The following is a 12472-nucleotide window of genomic DNA, read 5'->3' as shown; positions in this document are numbered from 1 at the left end:
GTAGTGAGAGAAGAATATTAGAATCACAGATCATTTCAATGCGATTTTATTGAAGAAAGAAAGGCATTTGCCGGATGTGCGTATCTTTTGGAACGATACACAATATGTTGATATAAAAGCAAAATACTGTGTATGCTGGAAATCTGAACTAAAAACAGAAAATGCAGGAACAACTCAGCACGTTTGGCAGCATCCATGGAGAATGAAACAGAGTTAACGTTACGAGACCGTATGGCTCTTCTTCAGAGTTCTGACTCGAAACGTTAACTCTGTTTCTCACTCAATTTGTTAATATTGATGAAGTTTATATTGGAAGCTCTAAATTGAACCGATTGATGGAGTGGAGTGTGATAGCCTCTAAAGCACAAAAGTTATCCGACACAAACAGATGCAAATTTTACATTTTTTCATCTTATTAAAATACAGCAAACATTTACAAAGTTCGGAGGTGATTTAAAGAACGATTTAAATTCGTTTATTCCTAACGTGTGAAATACGCCCTGAGAATAGACGGAGTTTATGCTATATCATTTGTTCAAAAACATGTAATGTTTACAAGGGTGCAAGCAGATTGTAAGACTGCTCATTTTAAATCAATGGAGTTGGATTTGTTTAAAATAAAATAACATTAACCAAATATATTCATATATTGATAGGACACTTAATATTTTAATATTGATAAAGTATCCTGTTAATCTGACTCGAACGCTAAAATCTCGCGAATTACCAGGCAGGAACAGGATTGAAATTGATATTAACTAATGTCTTTATAATACAGGATACATGAACGAATGGATATTATCTTGCACGAATATTAACTGACAATAATTCGAGCTTTTTATCGCATCAAACATAAACAACCTTCTACAATTTCGTTGTAAACTAACCAGGATTACCATGAGTGCAAATTCTGAAGATTTGCAGAGATCATTTAATGATATGATAGTGCCCTGGAGTAATCAAGTCGTTGTGGCGCAGGAGGCCATTCGGGGCATCGAGTGCATGCTGGACCTCTGTAGAACAATCCAGTTAGTTACACTCCAATGCTGTACCCTCGTAGCCCTGTAAGTTTTTTTTCCCTGTCGTGTCAATCCAATTTCCTTTTTCAAATCATTGATAGTCTCCACCTTTGCCACCATATTTGGCAACGAGTCATACCATGCGCTTCAAAAAAGTGTCTTCCTCACACTGCCAGTACCTTTTTGTCAAAAACTTTAAACCACGTGTCCCAAAACTCTTGAATTATTAATTAATGGAAACCGCTTTTCTTTGCTTATCTCTGTGACACTTTCATATTTTTGCACATTTTATCAAATCTCCCCTTACTCTCCTTTACTCCAAGAAGGATAACCCACCTTCTCCAATATAACATTGTAGCTAAATTTCCTCAAGCCTAGAAACTTTCTGGTAAATCCCCTCTGCATCCTTTCATGGACAGTCACATCGTTCCTAAAGTGTGGTTACCAGAACTGGATGCAAAGCTCAATTTTCTACCTCACCAGTGATTTATTAAGGATCAGCATAACTTTCCTGCTTTTGTACTCAATTCCTCTATTTATGACGCCCAAGATCCAAATGCATTGCTAAATGATCTCTCAATATGTCCTGCCACATTCAAAGGTCGATGCATATGGACCTCAGGTCCCCCTTCCATCGTGCACTCTTTAGAACGGTACCTTTAAATCTATATTGCCCCTCCCAGGCTCTACTGCGAAAATGCATCACCTCTCAATTCTGTGTTAAATTCCATCAGAACTTGTTTACCCCTATGCTAGCCCATCTAGTTTCTGTCGCAGCCGTTCGGATCACTCTCACTGTTTGTGACACCTCGAGCCTTGGTATCATCCACATATTTTGAAACTTCATTCCGCATTCCAATGTCCAAGGCATAGAATCTCAATTGATTGCATTTGAACTGCTTTTTACTTGAACAATTTTGCTGATATGCATTATGCACCCTCTATTTTGTTTAATCATATTTACTATCTACCCCTTCATCCAAGGAGCACTGACTTTGGTTCTCCTACATTTTGCTCTTATTGGAATGGAACAAGGTTGCACCGAAAATATCTTGTCCTTAAAATCATCCATTGTTCCGTTGCTGCTTTTCCCCTCAGGCTTTGGTTCTATTTTAACTAAATCCCCTCACATTACATTAAATTTAGTCCTCTTCCAAGTTAGAAGTTTTACTTTAGATTGTTACTTGCTGTTCTCTATTACTAGTCAGAACCATATGACACGATGATCACTTCTATTCAAGTGTTTTCCACAGACATTTAGCCCATGTGATCCATGTCATTACGCAGCACCAAATCCAGTAATTCCTCCTTCCTAGTTGGGCCAGAAGCAGGCTGGATAAGGAATTCGCCCTGAACACATGTCTGAAGTTCCTCCCACTCCTTATCCTTCCCTATAACATTATTTCAATCGACATTTGGGTAATCAGAGAGTCCCAAAATAACTACAAGTATTTACAATCTCTGTGATTTCCCTACAGATTCGCTCTCATTTTTTTGTTTCTCTCTCATCCCCACCTCTCTCTCTCCCTTCCCCCGCCCCCCACCTCCCACCCCGCCCCCCCGCCCACCCCCCACCCCGCCCACTCTCTCCCATTCATCCCTCTCTCTATCTCTCTCTTTCGTACTCTCCATTTGGCCAATAGAATACCCTTCACAGCGTGGTCACCACTTTTCTACTTCTCACCTCGAACCAAATTGATTCTTCTCTTGTCGCCTCAGGACATCCTCTCATTCCAACACTGAAATGTCTTTCCCAGTCAACACTGCGACCCCACCTCCTTTTCGCCTTCCCCTATCTTCGTGCTTACCATATCAGAGCCAGATTTCCCTCATTGTTACTACATCATTGTCCAAACGGATATTTGTGATTGCAACTCACCAATTTTATTCACCAGACTCTTTGCACTCACATACCCACATTTCAAACCTATCTTTGGATTGCCCGTCAACCATTTTAGTCCATTCTATCTGATATGATGCTATTTCGTTCTCTATTAATATTCAACACTCTACCTCAATTTGTGTATTTTATTAACCTTTTCTCCTACGATATTTTGATGTCCACCCGCCCCCCACCCCCGCAAATTTAGTTCAAAACATCTCCAGCAACTCTAATGAATGTTTTTCTTCATTCTTTCATGTGGGCGGCGCTAGCTAGACCACCGTTTATTGCCTATTCTTATTGGCCTTAAGAATCTGGTTATTAGCTATCTCCTTGAACCGCTGCAGTCCATGTGGTCTAGATACACAAGCAGTGCTGTGAGAAAGAGAGTTCCAAGGTTTTAACCTGGTGCCAGTGAAGGAATAGTGGTGTAGTACCAAGTCCGGATGGTGTGCCGTTTGCAGGGGAATTCGCAGGTGATGGTGTTCACATGCATTTGCTGCCCATGTCCTTCTAGGTGGCAGAGGTCACTTGTTTGGAAGGTGTTGTCGAAGGAGCCTTGGGGAGTTGCTGCGGTGCATAATTTAGATGGTACACGCTGCTACCACCATGCGTTAGTGGTGGAGGGAGTGACTGCTAAAGGTAGTGGATAGGGGACGGGGGTCGCAATCAAGCGGCCTGCTTTTTCCTAGACGGTGTCGAGCTTCTTGAGTGTTTCAGGGGCTGTACTCATCCAGGAGAGTGGACAGCATGCCATCACACTCCTAACTTGTGTCTTGTAGATGGTGGTCAGGATTTGGACAGTCAGGTACTAAGTATCTCGCTGCCGAATACCCGGCCTCTGAACTGCCTTTGTTGCCAAAGCACTGCTATGCATTGTCCAGTTCTGTTTCGGGTAAATGGCTACACAAAGATGTTGATAGTGGAGGATTCAGCGGTGGTAATGCCATTGAATGTCAAGGGGAGATGGTTGGATAACCTCGTGTTGGATATGGTCGTTGCTTGGCAATTGTGTGGCGAGAATGTTATTTGCCACTTATAAGCTCAAACCAGAATGTTGTTCTTGTCTTGCTGCAGCATTTGGACATGTACTGCTGCAGTGTCTGAGGAGTCGCGTATGGTGTTGAACATTGTGCAATCATCAGCAAACATCCCCACCTTATAATGGAGGGTGGGTCATTGATGATACAGCTGAAGATAATTTGGCCTAGTCCACTACCCTGAGGCACTCCTGCAGTGATGTCCTGGGACTGAGATGGTTGACCTTCAAAAGCAACCATCTTCATTTGTGCTAAGCATGACTCCAGGATGTGGAAAGTTTTCTCCTGATTCCCATTGACTCCACTTTTGCTAGGGCTCCCTGATGACCTAGTCGGTCAAATGCTGCATTATCGTGAAGAGCAGTCATTCTCACTTCATATCTTCCTTTCTGCTATTTTGTCCTTGTTTGAACTAAAGCTGTAATAAGGCCAGGAGCTGAGTGGCCCTAAGGACCTCAAACTGAGCGCCAGTGAACAGGTTATTGCCGAGTTACTGACGCTTGATAGCACTGTCAATGACACTTTCCAACGGTCTGTTAATGATCGAAAGCAGACTGATGGTTCGGTAATTGGCCTGGTTGGTTTTGTCCTGCTTTTTCCGCATAAGACACACTGGGAAATGTTCCACATTGCCGGATAGATGTCACTCTTGTAGCTGTGCTCGAACGGCTTGGCTAGCGGTGTGGCTCGTCCTGGAGCACAAACCTTCAGTACTATTACATGAATCTTGTCAGGCCCCATAGCCTTTGCAGTATCCAGTGCCTTCAGCCGGTTCTTGATATCACGTGGTTTGAATCGAATTGGCTGAAGACTGGCATCTGTGATGCTGGATACCTCAGGACCAGTCCGAGATGGATTACCCACTCGGCACTTCTGGTGTAAGGTTGTTGTAACTGCTTCAGCCTTGCATTTTGCACTGATGTGCTGGGCTGCTCCATCATTGAGGATGGGGATATTTGTGGAGCCTCCTCCCCATATTCCTTGTTGAATTGTCTATCGCCAGTGATGGATAGAAGTGGCAGGATTTAAGGGCTTAGATCAGATCCATTGGTTGTGGGATTGCTTAGCTTTGTCTATAGGATACTGATTCCGCTCATTGGCACACAAGGTGTCCTGTGCTGTAGCTTCACTAGGGTGACGCCTTATTTTTAGGCATGCCTGGTGCTACTCTTGGATTGCCCTCCTGCACTCTTCATTGAACGATGATTTATGCCCCGGTTTGAAGGTAATGGTGGAGTGGGAGATATACCAGGCCATCAGGTTACAAATTGTGTACATTTGTGCTACTTCTGAAGCCCAGTGCCTCATGTTTGCACAGTCTTGAGTAGCTTTATCTGTTTGAAATCTATCCCAATTAGCGCGGTGGTAGTGGCACACAACATGATGGAGGTGTCTTCAATGTGAACACGTGTGCATTAAGTTAAATCGTGAATTAATTGAGAAAACATTTCCTTTGGAAGGCGTTCGAGTTTATTACCTGTGACTCCAGATTTTAATGCATTAACTTTCTGTTATTTCCCTTGATAGTTTTAGAGGTTACATTTTTCAAATTATTTCATGCAATGTGGGTATCACTGGCAAGGCCAGCATTTGCTGCCCATCCCAAATTGTCCTGGACTGAATTGTGTCCCCTCATATTTCAGAGGGCAGTTAAGAGTCAATCACATTGCTGTGGGCCTGGAGTCACATGTAGAGCAGACCAGATCAGGATGGCAGATTCCCTTCCCTAACGGACATTAATAAACCAGATGGCTCTTTACGACAATCGATGGTAGTTTCATGGTCACCATGAATGAGGCTAGCTTTCAGTAGTTGAATAAATTCCACCATTGCCGTGGTCGGATTTGAACCCTTTTTCCCCCGTGTATTACCATGGGCCTCTGGATTACTAGTCCAGTGCCACTAAACCCCCGTCTCACCCTAAAATTGTTTAATTATATAAATATTTAATTATATTATGATAAGCCAGTGGGCAATCTGGTTACAATGTAAAGGTCTCCTAATTTGCTAACTTCTTCCACCTCCAAAAGCCCCTCTTCCAGACAGCAATCCCGCTGACTGTGAATTACCGGATACAATTATTTTTACAGAAACTAGATCTTACTCAGTTTGCAGCAAAATGAATAGGGAAAGAAACGTTATTCGACGTCAAAGGGAGGTTTTGAAATGAATAGCAGCTTAATTTAAGTGCTTGCAAACTTAATATTGTCGGAAATTTACCATTAACTCAATTAAGATAAATTGCCTTGTTTAATTTGACAAACAATAGAGATTTATCTGCTGAGAGCCCGATTGTTGCACCGCTGGTATCTGTTTCTGTGTGTCTGCTCTGTGTGCGGGTCAGGCATCCACCCGGCTGGTTATAAACCTTTTAGCTCATTCTCGTGTATTTCAGAAAGTGCAGTTCGACGAATTTATTCAAGAAGCTTGTATTTCATAGAAAGGTGAAAGCTTGACATAAAGCTTAAGAAGGCGCCTCACAAGCAAGATCAGTAACCTAGTGTCTGATATATAGAAGGAACAACTTAGAAGCACAACATAAAAGGCATAGAAGGATCTCTAATCTGTTCAGAACCAATGCTGTTTCTGACCCACCGTCCCTTGGTGGGCCAGCTTAATGGAAGCATTGAAGAGTAGGGGGAGCTTAACGATCTCCAGCCAACCTTTTGCTAAAGTTGACCTTACAGCGTATGAGAGAACATTGTTAATGGGACGTTACCCTGTCATCTGTCTTGTGTATCGAGGTAAACGCTGTGTTCAAGCACCGTTAATTTGCATCGAAGTAGTAAGGTTGAAGAACTCGAGTCAGCAATATAATATAAATAGTTTCATCTCCCGAAAGAATTAACCAAACGTTAATGAGTTTAAACTTCCATCAAAGACTGTCATTTTTAAATGAAGAGATTCATTTTGAATATCAGATAATTACTTCATAAGATTTGCCTGACCCTGAGCTCAATTTCAGAACAAAAAGTTTCAGCAAGTACCTGTAAAGTCCCAGAAAACAACGCCTGTTAATCGTAAATATTATTCCAGCAATTTAAATAGACAGCATGGTGTTTCATTCAGTATATAACACAGTAAACAATGCTACATCTGCACTGAGATTTTGGAGGGAACATTACTCCGTATTTAACGTATGCTACACAAGCCCTGGGGATATTCAATGGTACAGTGTAAAAGGATCCTTGTTCTGTTTCTAGCCTGTGTTGTGCCTTACCGAGGAATGTTTGATGCAGACAGGTTGATGGGACTTTATTCTGCGTATAATCAGTGTTTTACCTGTCCGAGGCGAGTTTGTTGGGATGGGACTTTACTCTGTATGTAACTGGCACTGTACCTGCCTGAGAATTTTAAATGGGATATTTGAGAGAGAATATTACTCTGCATCCAATCCGTGCCTGTACCCTGCGAATGCTTGACGGGGCACTGTACGAGGATCTTTACTTTGTATCCAAGCCGTGTTATGCCTTCCCTGATAATGTTTGCTGCAGCAGTGCAGCGGCAGCTTCTTTCGATACCTAACCTATTCTTTACAAAGACGTGAGTACTGACAGTGTGGTGTATTATTGCTCTCTCTGAGACTCACAGTGATGTGGAGCAATCTCACCCCCGTACAAAAACTACTTCTGGACTGCCGCTGGGAGCTCCTGTCTCTTTGGGGTTGGGTAGAATCGCGGGCAGATGTCGCCTCAATGTGCAGCCCGCTTTCAGGCGCTGAAACATACATCTAGAGGAAGCCAATTTAACCTCGGATCAAACTGTCACCCAACTGTTTTGAGAAGCGGTTGTGAAAACAAACGGCAGAATACTATCATGCAGATAGGTCGAGCACAGCTTCAGTCTTCTGATCAGTTGTTTATTCGCTTAATATTTCAAATCAGCTGGGAGAGCGAGGCCGCTGGCACTCAAGCGTCACTCAAAGCACGCCACACAGCACAAGGCTAATGAGACTAAGGCTGCCTGAAGCTCAGGGACACACAGAGACAGCAGACTGACGTCACATAGAAACATAGAAACTAGGAGCAGGAGTAGGCCATTTGGCACTTCGAGCCTCCTCCGCCATTCAATATGATCATTGCTGATCCTCTATCTCAAAGCCATATTCCTGCTTTCTTTCCAAACCTAATATCCAAAAATGTATTAAATTCTTCCTTGAATATACTCAGTGGCCCGGCCTCCACAGCCTTCTTTGGTAGAGAATTCGACAGGTTGAACACACTCTGGGTGAAGAAATATTTCCTCATCTCTGTCTTAAATGGCCTGCCCTGCATCCTGAGACAGTGGCCCCTAGTTCTAGACGCCTGAACCAGGGGAAACACCTTCCCTGCATACAGTCTGTCTAGCCATGTTAGAATTTTTATACGTTTCAGTCAGATCCCCTCTCATTCTTGTAACCTCCATTGAAAACAGGCCAGGTTGAACAAATCTCTCCTCATAGAACAGTCCTGCCTTCCCCAGTATCAGCCTAGTGAATCTTCGCTGCACCTCTTCGATGTGAAGTGTATCCTTTCTTAGGTAGGGAGACCAAAACTGCACGCAACACTTCAGGTGTGGTCTCACCCAGGCCTTGTATAACTGTAGTAAGATATCCTCACTTCTGAACTCAAATCCTCTTGCAATAAAGGCCAACATACCATTTGCCTTCCTAATTGCTTGCTGCACCTGCCTGCTTACTTTCATTGACTGGTGCACAAGAGCACCCAGAACCCTTTGAACATCCACATTTGCCGATATATCACCATTTTAATAACACTCTGCCTTTCTGTTTTTCACACCGAAGTGTATAACTTCACATTTATCCACGTTATACTGCATCTGCAATGTGTTTGCCCACACACACTCAACTTCTCTAAATCTCACTGAAGCCTCCTTGCATCCTCCTCACTACTCAAAGGCCCGCCCAGTTTTGTGCCGTTAGCAAACTTAGAAATATTGCATTTGATTCCCTCATCCAAGTTATCTAGATATATCGTGAATAGCTGGGGCCCAAGAACTGATCCCTGCGGTACACCAGTAGTGTGGCACATCACTGGTCACCTCTTGCCACCCGGAAAAAGACCAATTTATTCCCACTCTCTGTTTCTGGTCTGTCAACTAATTCTCAATCCAGGCCAATATATTATCCCCAATCCCATGTACTTAAATTATGCCGACTAGCTTCTTATGTGGGACCTTATAAAAAGTCTTCTTGAAATACAAATACACCATATCCACTGGTTCCCCCTTACAAGTTATGTCCTCAAAAACTCCAGTAGATTAGTTAAGCACGATTTCCCTTTCATAAATACATGCTGACTTTGTCTAATTCGTTAGTGCTTTCCATGTGTTCTGTTACCACATATTTTATAATAGATTCTAGCATTTTCTCCACTACTGATGTGCGGCTAATTAGCCTGTAATTCTCCGTATTTTTCCCCTCGCTCCTTTTTTAAATAGTGGGGTTACATTTGCCACCCTCCAATCTGTAAGAACTGCTCCAGAGTCTATAGAATTTTGGAAGTTGCCCACCAATGCATCCAGCAATGCATAAAGAACACCGCCTTTAGTTCTCTGGGATGCAGATTATCAGGCCCTGGGGATTGTTCAGCCTTTAACCCCATTCATTTCTCGCGCATGACCTTTTTACTAATACTACTTTTCTTCAATTCCTCCCTCTCACTGGACCCTTGGTTCCCTAACATTCCTGGGAAATTATTTGTGTCCTCTCTTGTAAAAGCTTTTACAGTCAATTGTTATGTTCCCTGCAAGTTTACTCTCATGCTCCATTTTTCCCTTCTTGGTCAACCTTTTTCTCCACTTTTGCTGAATTCTAAACTGCTCCCAATCCTCAAGCTTTCTGCTTTTTATGGCAAATTTATATGTCTCCTCTTTGGATCCTTCATTTCTCTTGTAAGCCATGGTTGAACTACTGTTATAATTTTGCGCCAGACAGGAATGAATAATTGTTGTAATTCATGCGTACGCTCCTTAAATATTAACCAATCCCTATCCACTGTCAACCCTTTCAGTAAGGTTCCCCAATCTATCATTGCCAACTCGCACCTTGTACTCTCACAGTTCCCTTTATTTAGATTCAGGACCCTAGTTTAGGATTCAACTTCTTCACTCTCCATTGTACTGAGCAATTCCATCATTTTATGGCCGCTCGTCCCCCAGGGACCACACACAGTAAGATTGTTACTTAATCCTTTCTCATTGCACAATGCCCAATCTAGGATAGCCTGCTCTCTAGTTGGTTCCTCAACGTATTGATCGAAAAACCATCACGTACACACTCCAGGAAATGCTTCTCCACAGTATTATTACTAGTTTGGCTTTTCAAATCTACATGTAGATTAAAGTCACCCATGATTACAGCTGCACCCTTATTTCATTTGTCTCTAATTTCCTGATTAATGCATTCCCTTACGTTCCCATTACTGTTTGGGGGCCTATAGGCGAACCCCCACCAACGTTTTCTGAGCCTTGGTGTTTCTTATCTCTACACAGGGACTGCAGACTGACGTCAAACGGACTGGTGACTGACGTCACAAGGATACCACCGACTGACGTCACAGAGGAAGCGGGCTTCGGTCACGCGGACTTCAGACTGATGTCACATTGACTGCTGACTGATGACACACAGGCAACAAACTGCACTGCTGGCATCAGGGGACATGGGAGTGAGTAGGCTGGGGATTGTGACGGCAATGGGAAAGATAAGGACAATCGAGCAGACAGAGTAGTTACGCAGATCAGAATGAATAGGAATGTATATACAGAGATAACAGAAATAAACATAATGTTTCTGATAAAATAAAACAACAAATTCTGGAAGAGAATCATTGGAGAAATTGAATGAAAGAAATACCTCAGCAAGACTAATGGGGGTTCCTGTAGGTGCATCTGTTCAATGTTTCTATTGCCTCAATGGTGAAATGTTTGGTCAATGGAGTTGCTCAGCCGAGTAAGGCCTGCTCCATAGATCAGCATTATGCCTGTTCTAAATGTTTAATACGGGTTCTGCTGACTATTTCCTCTTTCGGGAGGTCGCTGCTGCTGTGAAGTCGGGGTAACGGAATTAGCATTGTTCTGTGGAACACAAGTGGACAATGAGGGACTGAATGCGCTCAGCGTGATTGAGGTAAAGTGATGTAGACTGATATAAAACTAAAGGTACTAACACTCACTGAGGCTCAAGGACATAAGGACACAGAATTGCGACTGCTGGGTTTCAGCAGGAAAAATGGGATTGGTTGGGCATCTGGGGTTGTAATGGGAAAGAGGAAGATAGGGAGAAGCGAGCAGAACTGATGCGGAAAATTAGCCTAAATAGAGGCATAATGAGACAGGTAAAAGGAAAACAAAAAGCAGGTTGAAATAAAATAAAGTTATGAAACTGGCACATGGAAGAGAATGAATGAAGAGAAATATGAGCAATATTTCTGAGTAGGTAATTGAGACACGCCCTGGTGTATTAGCTCGTTGCCGGTCTGCATTTAAAGAGTCGAACTCTGTTTACATTACAAGAGGCCCTATCTCAGTTATTACTGCATTAGGGCATGTCCATGTTTATATTTCATTAGGTCCTGTAAATTTAACCGAAGTAGGAAAATACTAAATTAAGGCCGAAAGTGAAGGGTTTGGGAGTGTGCTTAGATAAGTCTTTGAAGTTACAATGTTAAGAAAGAACCTAAAAGAGTGTTCGTGATCCTTGTCTTTATTTTTTAAATAGAGGCATCGCGTACAAAGGCAAGGGAGTGCTGCTCGCCATCACAGAATACTCATTAGGCATCAAACGTTTTGTTAAATATTCGGCATTACATTTTAAGGAAGAGAGAAAGGCCTTTCAGATGGATCAGGAGAGATTCATTAGATTGATACCAGAGATGAAATAATTGACTTCTGCAGAGAGATCAAATAAATGTTGATCTTCTTGCAGCTTTGGGGTTTAAGTGGTAATATGACAGTAATGCTCAAATACATGAAATCATTTGGGACAGAAGGGTGGAAAACCGAACAGACACATTTAAAGCAATTTGCAAGAGCACCAAAATCGGCACAAGAGAAAGCGATGACCAGGAATGGTCTGTCTTAAAAGGAGGTGCAAGCCGACTCAATAGGATAGTTTAAAAGTCAGTTGGATAAATCAATGATGTGCAAACAATTGCATGATTAAAAGAGAATTGCAGGAGAACTGGACCGATTTTGGAGCTCTTTCAACGCTCTGGCACAACATGATGAGCTGAAAGGCCTTTCATGTGTTGTATTATGTGCTGCACTATTTTCTGATTCTATGATTACCCGACCAACTCTTTATATTACCTTAAGCCTCTTTGCATTTGTTACTGCACTCGCTCTCTCTCAGTTAATATGATGCTAGTCCCTGTCTCAGTCATTACGAAACAATATCATGACCACGCTGTTAAATTGCATTAAAAACCGTATCTGCTTAATTATGCTGCACAAAATTCTGTTTATTTCGCATGAGACTATGTATCTACTTGTATTGCACAAGCTTCCGTTTCAGTTATGACTGCAATAGACCA

Source organism: Cetorhinus maximus, unplaced genomic scaffold (genome assembly GCF_964194155.1).
Source record: "Cetorhinus maximus unplaced genomic scaffold, sCetMax3.hap1.1 HAP1_SCAFFOLD_385, whole genome shotgun sequence".
NCBI lineage: Eukaryota > Metazoa > Chordata > Chondrichthyes > Lamniformes > Cetorhinidae > Cetorhinus > Cetorhinus maximus.
This window is presented reverse-complemented; position numbering follows the sequence as displayed.